We start from the raw sequence: 13,740 nt of genomic DNA on the forward strand, positions 1-13,740 counted from the left end.
GATTGCATTATTATTAAATAGCCCAGATCTTTGCCATATTAATGATTATGTATCCTTTTGGGAGGAGATGGGAAATGCAGTGCGGCTGGCGGTGACCTTTACTCTAAACACTGGTGAAAAGATGGACACATTTCCTATCTGAGGCATTGTTCTGATTACCCAGTTGCTTTCCCAGAATTGTTTGGATTTGCTAATAGTTTGCTAGGAAAATATATTTCAAATTTTAATTATCCCTATGAACTAAAAGTTGAGATATGGAGAAGTGTACACATATACATATACATACACAATCAAGTAGAAAAAGAGGTAGCTTCTGTGATTAGTTTTTTTCGACTGCTATTTTATCTGAGGCTAATTTAATATTTATTTTTTCTATTGTATATTCTTCCTGTCTCCTGGGAAAAAGTACTCCTGCTCACAGCACAGGTTTTTATAGTATGATTTATCTGTCATTGTTCTTCAGTATTTACTAAATAATATTCCATGATTTTCTACTCCACAGAAGAATGTTCTAAATCTATCCCTACGTTTATAAAATCTGTCATAACATATTTTTACTATTTTTTTTTCTCTTGGGAAGATTATAAAACACAGCCAGTAAAGAAATATTTGATTTTACCTTAAGATAATGAAGTTGAGAATAATAAAGAATTTTTAAGATTATCCAACATTCTTTTCAAGAATCCTAGTCTTAGATGGCCTTGGTGGCACACACCTTAATGCCAGTACTCTGGGAGCCTGAGACAAGAGGATAGCAAGCTGGAGTCCAGCCTGGGTACGTTAGTGAGACCTCACCTTAAAATTAAATAACAACAACAACAAAAAGTAAAATAAAGTTGGGAAAGGCTGCAGGTGTAGCTCAGTGAGAGAATACTGGGTTTAGTCTCCAGTATTGTTAAATAAAAGAAAGAAAGAAAGAAAGAAAGAAAGAAAGAAAGAAAGAAAGAAAGAAAAACTAATTTAGTCTTATTGTACTGATACTATTACTGGGACTATGATTATTTCTATCATCTGTGCTATATTAGATGCAATTTCTGAGCTACCATTTCTGAATCTTTTGATTAATCATCAAAACTCTCATCTGAGATTGGTATCATTTATTTATTTTGTTTTATACATAGGAAACTGTGAGTGATTTATTGGTGTTCCCAAGGTCATGTTGCCAGTAAAGGGTGATGTTAGAATTTGAACAGAGACCCACTGCTTTCCCTCTAAATCTGTGGGAAGCTGTTCATGACATTGCTTATAAGTCTGTAACTTTTAGTGAGATCTTCCAGACTATATTGACCATAGTTTAGCAACAACATATTAAATAAATTCCAATGTAGATCTAATGGATTCAATGTGTTATAGCAGAATGTTTCTTCCATAAAAAATTAGACAATTAAAAAAGTCAAGCTATGAAAGTTTATAGGTGACAATGAAACTATATATATTTCTAAATTATAATGACAAATGAAAGCAACTCAATGAGTTTTCTGAGGATTTGTTAAAAACAAAGATTCATTTTGAAATTCAATCTTTATGTAGGATATAATATGAACCACTGCATCATAAATTAATAAATGTAACTTTTGTTCTAAGGAAAATTAATTGTACATTACTTCCAAGTAGGAGATACTTCTTGTATTAGTTTAGAAGGTAATTAAATGGGGAAATATAAAATTGTATAGTACATTTTATGTCACAGGCAAAGATCTTATATGTCTAATTTCCTCACAACAGCCCTGTGAGGTGAGCTTTCTATTTTAGTTTTACAGAAGAAGAAACTGATGCTGAAGGAGATGAAATAATTTGTGTAAGTACTGTAAGCCAGATAGCTGTAGATCCTAGATGTGGCCAGATCAGCTTGATGCTGTTTACTCAACTTACTTAGCCTATGTTGTTAAATATTCAGCGTGTGTTAAACTAGAGGAAGTTAGTAGCAGATGAAATGAAATAAATTTCCACAAAGGATAGGTCTTGTAAATTCTGAAAGGTCATTAAGAGTTTCACTATACTTTGAATCAATGAAAGGCACTGCAGACTTGGATAGACACACAATACAGGGTAAGAACTATTAATATTTTCAGCTTTAGATGTAACTCAGTGGTAAAGCAGTTGGCTAGTATGAACAAGGTCCTGGGTCAGATAGCCAACACTTTAGAAAAGCTTAACAACATCATCACCACCACCATCACCACCACAACCACCACCACCACCAATGAAACAATAGGGCAATTATTCTACTACCTTAAGAATAGGTTTTAGAATAAGTATTGAAATAGAAGACAAATCAGAGACTATTGCTATAATTCATGCACAGAATATGATTTAAAACATATATGAAAGATAGACCCAAGGGATTTACTATTGATTTGCTAATAGTCTCCATATCATGCTGTGGAAAATGTTGTGTATGTTCACTGCCGCTTCCTTCATTCTACATAAGGGAATTATGCCTTTATTTTGTCCAGAAATGTATTGTAGAAAGAATGCTTGGGAGAAAATATTTGAGGAAAGAAAGTATAACCAAAGGCATGGAAACCAGTTGAAGTCTATAGTGATCCTGATGATAGATCATGATGGTTTGCACCATCACAGTGGTAAAGGAGTTGGAGATACTGTATAGATTTATGATGAAACTAGTAACTAGTAGAAAAATATGAAAGACCAGAATGAGTCATGGCTTTCTGACTGAATAGTTTAGGGGATGCTGCTATTCCAGGATAAAGAAAGAGCAGAAAGGGAATAGGCTGAGTATGGAAGATGGGGAAAACAATATAAGTTCAGGTTCAAACATACTGATTTCATGGTGCATATGAGAAATTAGTGTGGTTTTCAAGATAGTGAGTTACATGAATATGAGCTCAGAGGAGAGAGCGTGGAGGGAGCTCATCAGTAAATAGACAGTTAAAGCCACAGGAATAGTTGAAGTCATTCGGGCAGGTTTGGAGTTGGAAGACCAAAGGGTTGAAGAGAGACCTGAGATAAATATTTATTTTTGAGGAGTCTGCCAGTTAGAGGACAAAAGTGACAGAGGGGTTTGGGGCAAAATGAAGTGGAGAAGCTAAGGGAATAAGACTGTATGGCCAACAGTATCAAATTCTTATAAAACTCATAATAAATAGAAGTTGAAAGTAATCCAGTGTATGTAGCATCATAGCACTGGTTTACCCTTGAAAATTTCAATAGTCATAGGGAAGGTATTATTTTAGTTTGCTTGTTGGCCTCTTCACAAGACATGGCTCTACTAGAGTCTACTATTGAATTCTTGAATTTTTGTTCATTTCTCACTCCTTCCTCCACCACATATCAGACAGTAGAGATTTGTGATTTGACTGTCTGCAGCGGTGACTTAACCTGAAACAATAAATCACTGACTCCATGTTGTATGTGCTATTCCTGTTAGGTCTCTTAAAACTACTATCTTTAATTAATTTTCATTGAGAAACTTAAGACAACTTGAATATATAGTGTTCTGAATTGCATTTGTCATTTCCTGCTTAATCATAGATGCTTCATCTTATTTTTAGTGTCACTAAGAATTACTATCTTTGGTTGCTAATCGCTATAGAGTCACACAGTGTCAGTTATTTGTGACTTGTACAATCTATTTTGATCAGTATATAACTTACATTCAAGGAATGTCACATTCCACAGTGTGGTATGTTGGATGACAATATCATTTTACACTGAATTCCAAATTCTTTACACTCCACCAGTAATATATCTGGATATGAATACACTAATTTGTGAGCTACATAACTTCTTTGTTCCCTTGCAATAGATGTCATATTAAACTGTCCCTCATACCCAAAGGACAGTGTTCCTTCCCTATAAAGCACCCCATTATACCCGCTTGCAGTATAGGGCTTTTGTAGTCTCACTCAGAACTCTATTCATGTCCTTCATAATAAAGGCCTCTTTGTAACATGTGCATTAGTAGAGCTCCCTAAACCTCAGGTTCTCTGGAAGAACTGTGAAGAGAAGAAAGGGGGAAACGTTAGCATACATATTTGGTGACCAGTTGGGGATGTTGTTCCATTTACAGTAATACCAATGAGAAGAAAAGTTTGTGTGCTTGTCTCCAGCGTACAGTTCTGACTATTGCACCTATTTTTGCCTGCCTTAAAGTGGTTACTTCTGTATTTTACTTTTCTACGCCTCCACATTTGATCTCACGTACTCAATGCAAGAGACTTATACATGCAGCAATCAAAAATGTCCATAAGATACTTCATACCAAATAAAATATTCGTATAAGTTAATGATTTTTGGATTTTAGATTTAAGCTTCCTACCCACCTACGTAACACAGCAAAGGAGAGTAAAAGCATTTCAAGGCAGAAGCATTTCTCCTATTTTGTCAGCTACCTAAAATCTTTAATGATCCTGTGTCACTTTTTCTATTTGTTATAAGAAAGAAGGAAGGAAATGAAGAAGGAAAAGAAGGAAGGAAGGGAAGAAAAAAGGAAGGAAGGGAGATGGGGAGGGCAGGAGGTCAGAAGGGAGGGAGAGAGGCAGGAAAAAATCATGGTGGAAGAAGTCAGCTCAGAGATCACATTAAACTGTGGCAAATGGTATTCACCTTTTATAGTCCCTGTGTTTTATAATGAAGATACTTCTTGAAACAATGATGCATACTTGAAGGTTCCCTGGAGAGCAGTGAATCCTGTTTGGAGAGATTCATGAATATGTGCATTAGCACAAGCCAACTGGAACTTGCCCTTAAAATACGAACCACAAGAGAAGCTGATCAGGTTCTGCTTATGTATATAATCAGAAGGTTATCATATTATATCTCTCTCCATGGGAAAAGCAGGTGCACATTTTTCTACCACCTAAGATAAAAAAATGCCAAAAGAACCTGCCCCTCCATGATGTTCGACATGTGAAACCAGGAGGAGATCTTTTAATACTGGGTCAAAAAAGCCTATTTTAGATGAATTATTTCTTCATGTAAGATGAATCATAGAATAAACCTTTAAAATATAATTTCTGCCTTATTTTACAAACAAAACTGCAATGAGTTAAGAGAGTGCTAAGATTGCTTTTATGAGGCAAATATTTCAGTCAAAACTTACAAAATGATTCATAAAATTGTACCTCAAGATGAATGAGGAACATATGGTAGACCCTGAAGTACTAGTTTATTTAAAGTACAAAGAATTCCACAAAAAGTATTTCTAACCAGCAGTTGGTGCCCAGGCTTCAAGAAAAATGGCAGAGCACCACTAAGCTAGTGACAATGATAAAGAGCTTCCTGGTATTTTTGCAGATTTTTCTTTAAGATTTTAGCTCCAAGAATGTGAAATAAACCTGAGAATATAAAAAAAGAAGAAATCTCTTAAAACATGATCATCCTGTAGAAACAATAAAGAGTAATCATCATCACCGAAAAACTATTGTTAAATTATCATCTTCTATGCTGTGTCAAATAAAAATTCCATTACCAAATGTGAATACATGTTGCGGGATTTGCCCCTAGATTTCAGGAAAATGTTATCAACTTAGAGAAGACCTTGCATAATTCTTTACAGATTGTTATTCTGATTGTAAATCTTGTGCTCTGAGTATAGCCACATCAGTATTAGCAGCATGTTACACAAACACTGAGAAGAGAAATAATTACCTCAAAAAAAAAGCACAGTTACCAGGGTGTGGTGTTAAAGGCCTGTAATTTGAACACTTGGGAGGCTGAAGCAGGAAGGTTGTAAGTTTGAGGACAGCGTGGACTGAGCAAGAGTATGTCTGAAAAAATGGGAAAAAAAAAGGACAATTACAATAATGTTAAAAGCTATTTAATTTCCACCCGTCTTGCTCTTTTTGCATGTGTCAGTCATTACTTAAGCATCTGGTAATGAATTGGCAGAAAGTTTTCATTTGCATTTCTAGTCACCACATTCATGGAGAAAACAAGATTTTAACCTACCCATTATGTTCTCAGAGCTCTAGCTCAAAAGCTTCGTGGACATCACAGATTTCCCATATGTGATTGGATTCTGCACCATTTTTAGTATGTAGGGTAGGGCCAAAAGAACATCATTAATTTGAAGGGGTTTGCTGTTGTAGTCACATATATAAGTTATTTGTAACTTTTCACCAGAAGTCCTGTACATGTTTTGGAAAATTAGTACTTTGCCAAGTTCCAAGGAAGAAAGCATTTTATTTAGTAATAGTTCAAATAACGCAGTAAAAGTGTCTCTCTGTGCATTTGAACTGGCCTTGGTGGCCTGATTCAGTATTCTGTGGATTTTCTTGGCTTTCTGAGCACCACACACACAAAAAGAAATTGTACAAAACACTTAGCACTATTTTTCATAGCTGGTAATGGGGCTTTCACTGCACAAAGGCAAGAAAAAGTTATTTGCAAAGGTGAACAGGTTTTTTAGAAAAAGTAGGAAACTCTCCTCAGACATTTTAGAGTGGGCTTTCCACCCCTGCGTGACATGTGTGAAATATAACCACTAGAATCACTGAAAGTATTGTTTTCTAAAGTTAAATATTGCATATGATAGTCCATACTGATCTGCAAAAACAATTTCTTACAGAAAAATGTTAATAGAAAGATTGCTCTTTATTGAAGTTTTCTTTTTTTGTGGCTAGGCATAACGTTTCTATTCATTTGATTTTTCTCTATTAATCAAATTATCTCATAATTCACATATGAACCACAAAAATGTGACTTTGAGCTCTGTTGTTGGCAAATTGGTTATCTCATAAGGGTTTTATAAGTTTTATCTTGTGCAAAAAGGCAATTTTCACCAGTACCATGGCCATCTGTTTGGTAAAAACAGAGTTAGCTAGTGAAATGCAGTGTGTGTGTGTTTGTGTGTGTGTGTGTAGGCGAGGTGGCAGTCAGGGAGTAGAAGGTCAAAGGGTAAATTCCAATTGCTGTGACATATTTTTATGAGCTAAATCATACCCAGCTTTTAGCCTTGAAAGGGGAAGAGGATCTTAGAAAGGGAAGTAACATGAATGGGCAGGTCAGGAAAATCTTCAAGAAGTGCTCCTCCAAATTCGCAGTTAATTGCTCCCCAACCTGCCATAATGGTCCATTTGAATTTTATTTTATTGTCCCAGGATTTGAACTGATCTGTTTTCTATTACATGAATCCTAGTAAAATACGAAGTTATGTTAGAGAATCCCCTCCCTTTCTTTTACCTTTGGTATTTTTTCCTCCTTGTTGGAGGGGGTGAGGGGTGAAGCACCCTTGAAAATCGGAAAGGAGGAGGAGGAGACCAAGTGGAGTTAGTTCCCAGCACCAGGCTGACAAAGCACTGCGGCAGCAGGAAGGAAAATGCTAACCAGAGCCGGGAGGGAAGGCAGGAGAGGCCCCAGGAAGCTAGCTTTGTTAGCAACCTAAGCGACTCCACCCTAGCCTTCCCTCCCTGGACCCAGGAGCCCAGACGAATGTGGAGAGAATTTTCTCCTTTTACAAGAGGGAGAGAGAGAGAGAGGAGGGAAGAGAGAGAGGGAGAGAAAGAGAGAGAGAGAGAGAGGCGCTGGTGCAAAAATCAAGGAAGAAACAGCATAAGGGTCAAGGGCAACAGAGAAGGCAGACGCAGCTGCGTGGCCGGCACCAGCCCTGTTCTCCCCAGCGCGCCGCGAACAGCTGTGGGAGGCCCGGCCTCTCCCCGCCTGCACACACCGGGGTCAGAACCGGAGTTCCCATCGCTCCCACCTTCGAAGCAAGCAAATTCCGCTCATTCCTTCACTCTCGCCTTCTCGGTCTCAGCTGACACGCTGCTCCCTCTCCTATCTTGGGGTTTGGCAGATCCGTCCCCTTCCCATCTAGGTACTCGCAGGTGACCCCTGGATTCTTTCTGGTGGGTGTCCCTGGGCTTCCAGGGCGCGTCCCCGGAGTCCGGAACCCAAGGCCTCTCCCTGCCGTCTCCGTGTTGATTCAGCAAACAGGAAGTTATTCGATGGGGAGATTGCCAGTGCCTAAACAGAACCTTAATTTTCAAAGTTGATGGGGACAAACCTAGGCACAACTTGAGACAGTGGCCAGTCCCAAGGCGTGGAAAGATGAACAAATTAGCCAATTTCAGTATTACCAGAGATAGCATTATGACCCTTTTTGTTGTAAAAGGAACATAAATGTAGCTACAGATTGAATGAAGTTATAGGCCATAAAAGGGCAAGAGAGAAAAGGGAAGCGATAATAGGCACTGTCCATTTGAGCCTGTTACACTCACTGCCTCAAATCCACTCAGACGATGTTAGTGGCAAATATATAGTTTACCAGCAATAAAAAATGACGGGGGGAGGAAGGATAAATGTGACGGAATGCTCCGGTAGTGCATTTAGAGCAGTGACAATTGCTGTTTATTTGCTTTTCATTTAGGAAAATTACACGGGGCAAGGTTATATGTGAGACACATCTTCATATTATTTTTCCTTACGTTTTTGGAAGTCAGGGTGAGAGGAAGCATTCAACTTATTTTCTATTTAGATAAACAAAAAGTCCTTCAGCCTTTTAAAAAATATGGATTTCTAACTATTAAATACTTAGGCAAAAACTAATTGTACATTTTTGGTACGGCAGTTATAACAGTCCTCTACCTTCATTAAACTTATCTACCCAGACCGGTATATTCTACCCTCAAGTTCACAGCGTTTCACATCTGTGAAATTTGCCATGCAGTTATGTATTTACTTGTAGAATTGGATATTTAAACACTGAAGATTTTAGACACTGTGTTCAATCGCTGGAGATTTAAATAGATGTACTTTGTGAACATAACAGGGGCTCAAAACGGGACATTTCTGCAGTCTGGAAAGTACTACACTCTCAATTAACATTCAGAAAGCACATTTTTGGTGGGACTGAACAAATTGGTCAAACTTCACATTTTCAACTGGTGTAAGGGTAGTAATTGGTTTCAACTAAAGGGGGAAATGAAATATCTTTTTAGGATGAAAGAACTTAACACCTTAACTTCAAATGAGTCATTAAAGGAATGTAAAGTAGTAATAGTCTACCTTGAAATTTTAGCACCTGATAGATTTATTTTTTAGTAATTTGAAAGGATGTGGAATATTTACAAATAAGACTGCATTTGTCACATACATGAATGGGATCAAGTTATTCATCTCTGTTAAGAAAAAATAATCTTATTACATTTAAATTCAAATTATTTTATATAAATTTCATCAATGTATGGAAGCACTTCACAAAAATTTGAAAAGGATTTTCTTAAAAACAATTAAAATAATCAATTACCAGATCATTTCAATACTATTTATCAATGGGAGATTAAAGGAAGGTTTATAAAATATGAGATGAATTGAAAGTTCACATTTTGTTAAGAATAGGCTTTAAAAAGCTTTAAAAAAGGAGGCATGAAATGTTCCTATTTCTGTGGTGAGCTGAGTAAACAGAATTTTTGTCTCTGATTTCATTCAGATACACTTTTAGTCTGTGATTTTTAGGACTGTGATGTAGTTTTTGATGTTTCAATTAATATGCAGTGAGGTTTTGTTCTTTATGGGCTGCTTCTATTCCAGAAAAATCAAAGATTTTTTGTTCATTGATTGGTCATAATTTGCTTATTATATTACTATATTAATGATACTTTCTAGACCCTGATATCACATAAATTTGACATTATGGTATTTTTATAAAACTCTATATAATAAGCAACAGATTTAACATAATAGAAATATATTTTTGTACCACATAGTTAAGAAATATGCATTATTTAAAATAAAACCTAAAATTTTGTTTTATTTCTTTATAGTCAAACAAAAGCTCTCAATGAAGATTTGGATGCCTTGGGCTTTGTCTAAATTCAAAGTGCCCTCTACTGTCAAAAAAGTGTACTACTGAGAAAGAGGAAATGACAAGTCTGAAATCAAAATCTAGACAGTGAGAGACAGATGGAAGAAAACTACAACAGATCACGGCACTCCCGCTTAGCCCTGGGGCGATTTAGTTTGGAATGTTCCACCGGTAAATACACTTCTCTTCCAAGTTGGAAGTTACATTAAAATTATTTGTAACTTTACAACTGTTGCTAGACTTCTTCTTTGGCTTTGCTTTTAAAACTGAAATTTTACTTGATTTCACTGTATGGCTGACAATAGTGATCTAAACAATGCATGTTATGACTACCAAACTAAACTTTAAGACTAGATAGACCCTGGTTATCTTTACCCTTAAGTAATTTAGAGCATTTCGCCCTCTAAATATATTTTTGTGTAAGCACATTTCCCTTTTTACTATGAGTGGCATGTTTTTAAAATAGAAAATAGATATTACTATTGTGACCAAATAAGCTAAATAAGAAATTATTTTATACCACATCTTTATTCCTAAGTAATTTAAAGTTTTTCCTATATATTTTTATATAAGCACATTTTCTTTTTTACTATGAGTTATAGGTCTTTAATAAAAAATGTATTGTTACTGTGACAAAACTAAATAATCAGGTAATTTAGTGTAGAAAACCGATTGTCAAAATATATACCCAAATGAAGGGTTGCCTGTTTTGTTCACTAATAAGAGGGTATTTAAGCATTACAAAGACAGTCTTAAGCATGATCTGTGTGTTTTGGTGTAAACTTGTTATCTTTCAATTAAATTCAATGACACAAAGAAAATTTTGCCCAAAGAAATTCAGACTATTTCATAACAAGTTGTATTTTGTAATGTATTGCAAAGCAATGAAACGAGATTTATAACAGAGGTGGGAAAAATGGAAATGTTTTCTATGGTTTACTAAAGCAATAGATTATGTGAACATATACTTAAAAATGGAGGATTCTGATGAATTGATAATTTTTATGATATAACCAATAATTTTAAATCAAATCAAAGAAGTACTCACATAATTGAGGTCTGAGAAAGGTAATAATTTACCCAGGTATAGGGGGGCGTGCCTCTAAACCTGGTACTCTGGGTGGCAGAGGCAGGAGAATTGCAAGTTTGAGACAACTTGGACAGTTTAGGACTTAGGGAGACCATGTGTCAAAGTAAATAAGTAAATGAGCAAACATGCAGAGATTTTAGAATGACTGGGGATGGAGTATAGCTCAGTGATGGGTACCTCAAAAACAGCTCATAATTTGTCATATCACTTAAAATATTTGGTTTATATTTCAAACAAAAGCAAAATATAAATTCAAATATTCTGGAGCAGGTTCTGTGGTAACTCAAGGAGTACAACTGTTTTTTTTATTTTTTTTTATTTTGGTTTTTCTCCGGTACCAGGAACCAAACTCACGACCTTGCACTTGCCAGGCAGGTGCTTTGCAGCTGAGCTAAATCCCCAGCCCTAAGTACAACTGTTTTGTACATAGTAGTTGCTCAGTTTAATCAACCGCATGTCTCAGTGGGGAGAGGAGAGAGCTCATTTCCTCTTTCAGAAGAGGGCGCCTCAGGGAATCTTCCTGTTTCCAGCGTTTTTCTTCTCTGGGCCTCTTTTCTGACTCGTGGGCTCCTCTGCTTGATTTCTAGCTCACCACAATGTAGATGGATGTCCTTGCTACCTCCTTTGAGGAACAGCGACGTTCAACTAGTATTGCACATAATGCTTTGTTGATAAGTGGTTACATTTATTGGGGCATTTGTACACTAACAAACATACAAGCAACTGAACATCTCAAGCGTTGAATGTGAAAATGGAAGAAGAGACAAAATTTCTCTCAAAGCAGTGTTTCTCTGGTGATAGGATTCAGGGGCAAATTTCAAGAAGAGAAATTTGTCAGGTAAAGTAATATTATCATCTTTAAATGTAGGTTCTGTTGACATAAACAGTATGTCCACATTGTCAAGTTTTAGAAAAATCCAGCACATAGAGTATATACATTTACTTCCTTTCCTATTTCCACTACTTTCAGGCAAATCTACTGACACAAGTATGGAACATGCTGTAACCTAATTTCTATGGAATCACCGTTTGTCTTCATCACGGCTGTTATTTTTCACTCCTTGGATAAGAATTGCATTTTTAATATTAGTGCTAGGTTCCACAAAAACGTGCTCATATTAAAAAAATTCTAGTGCTATGGGATATTAGGTGGTCTATTATAGGCTCAGTGCTTGTACTTCCTTTGTTCTTTCAAATCAATTCTTTTCTAAATGGAATTTAAAATAATCTAATTTCTAATTAATCTAATCTACTTAACAATAGACCCTTGTTCTTGGGCATAAATACTTCTCTTCATGAAGTTTAGCAAAACTTTAAATCAAAAAGCTTGAGTTTCTCTAGCCAAGGATGGGCCAAGGTATGCTTGTGGGACTTTTTCTTTGGGAATATGAATTTTGAGTTAAATATTACGAAGACTGACATGGCCATGGGCTCCCAGAAGAAAGTGGTCATTATTTCCTCATAACATGGAAGCTGCTTCTTTTTTAGAATCTGCAAATCCAGTTTTCTCCTAGTTTCTGTTTCTTTCACTGTTCTTCCCAATAGATTTTATTGCTGCTTATGCTAGCTGGTCAGTTTGTTTTGTTTGCAGCCAAGTACATCAAATGGACATGATATGTGCCTCTCTCAGAGAGCAACTTACGAATTCGTAGGTGCAAGAGGAAGTTCACACATTTTCATTTTGTAGCACAGAGGCTTGGTTGAGTCACAGGAGCCAAGTGACACACCTGAGCCAGAGAAAGGACACAGTTCCAACTCTGGCAGTTACCGCATCATACTGAAGAATCAGTTGCTCACTCCCATCTCCACGAACTGCTGGATCTTATATAGAACTTTGTTAACAGGGCTGGGGATTTAGCTCAGTAGCATAAGTTCCTGCCTGGCAAACGCAAGGTCCTGAGTTCAATCCCTGCTACTGGGAAAAAAAAAAAAAACTTTGATAACAAAAATTCCTACCTTTTTCTTCCGTACACTCTAGTATCAAGAACACTTATTTGGATATAAAAATAAAGATAATGTATGCAATGCAGATGAAACATTTTTAAGAAATGAATTATTAGAATGAAGTAAGATACTTACTGCATTTGTGGGTCTTAAATGTTACATATATTTTAAGGTGGGCATGATTTTGGCATGGGGAGGGTGAAGCATAGGATAGAGAATTCAAAGCCATCCAGGACTACATAGCAAGACTGTGTCTCCAAAAAAGTTATACAGCTTTGTGTAAGAAATATTTCTGCTAAGGGAAGTGAAATTTAATGCTGTTAAAGTGGAGAGAGCATGCTGGATTCTAGGGTTTTGTGTCTGCAAACTAAGAACTATCTACCTACAACTTGAGAGGATATGGAATGAAATCTTTCTGCCCTTCTTATGAGAATTGTTGCAGATAGAAGAAAGTATGAATTGTGGAAAATTGCCTTTCTTTGAAACATCAACAGTAACAAAGCATGACACAAGCATTTAATAAAGGGATTATTTTAGGCTGTTTTCATTCTTGGGAATGAACAGAAAATCTCAAGGGACAGATCATTAAATTTTCTTCCTCAGTGTTAACTTGGACAACAGCTCCGGAGATATCTCTGAGGGTGCAGGGCATTTATTAGAATCACGTTAGAAATCTCTGGCTGTTTTTCAAAACCACTTCTGCAGAAAACAAGATAGTTACCAAGCATTTCTGGAAACCAGTATAACTAAAGAGATTTAATTCATTAGAAATATATAAATTATAAATGGTAAAGGCTGAAAAGGGTAAGTTGTGGGAGAGAGTATAAATTAAATATGAGAAATATAATGTATGTATCACAGATCATTTGGTATATATTACTTTATTTACTATAGTATTATTTTGTGCCTCACTTACTTTATAGGGGAAAAAGTAATA

General features: G+C 36.1%; 1 long non-coding RNA gene across 1 annotated transcript; it reads right to left on the minus strand.

Annotated features, from left to right (window-relative positions):
• Positions 1–1,082: 1,082 nt before the first annotated feature.
• Positions 1,083–7,873, minus strand: LOC102015791. The gene is made up of 4 exons (XR_262496.2): positions 7,667–7,873; positions 5,614–5,732; positions 4,570–4,653; positions 1,083–3,959 (listed from the first exon to the last, which is right to left on the minus strand). It is a non-coding gene; the product is annotated as an uncharacterized LOC102015791 (long non-coding RNA).
• Between the last annotated feature and the right edge of the window lie 5,867 nt (positions 7,874–13,740).

This window comes from Chinchilla lanigera, unplaced genomic scaffold, assembly GCF_000276665.1.
Source record: "Chinchilla lanigera isolate Chin_1 unplaced genomic scaffold, ChiLan1.0 scaffold00048, whole genome shotgun sequence".
NCBI lineage: Eukaryota > Metazoa > Chordata > Mammalia > Rodentia > Chinchillidae > Chinchilla > Chinchilla lanigera.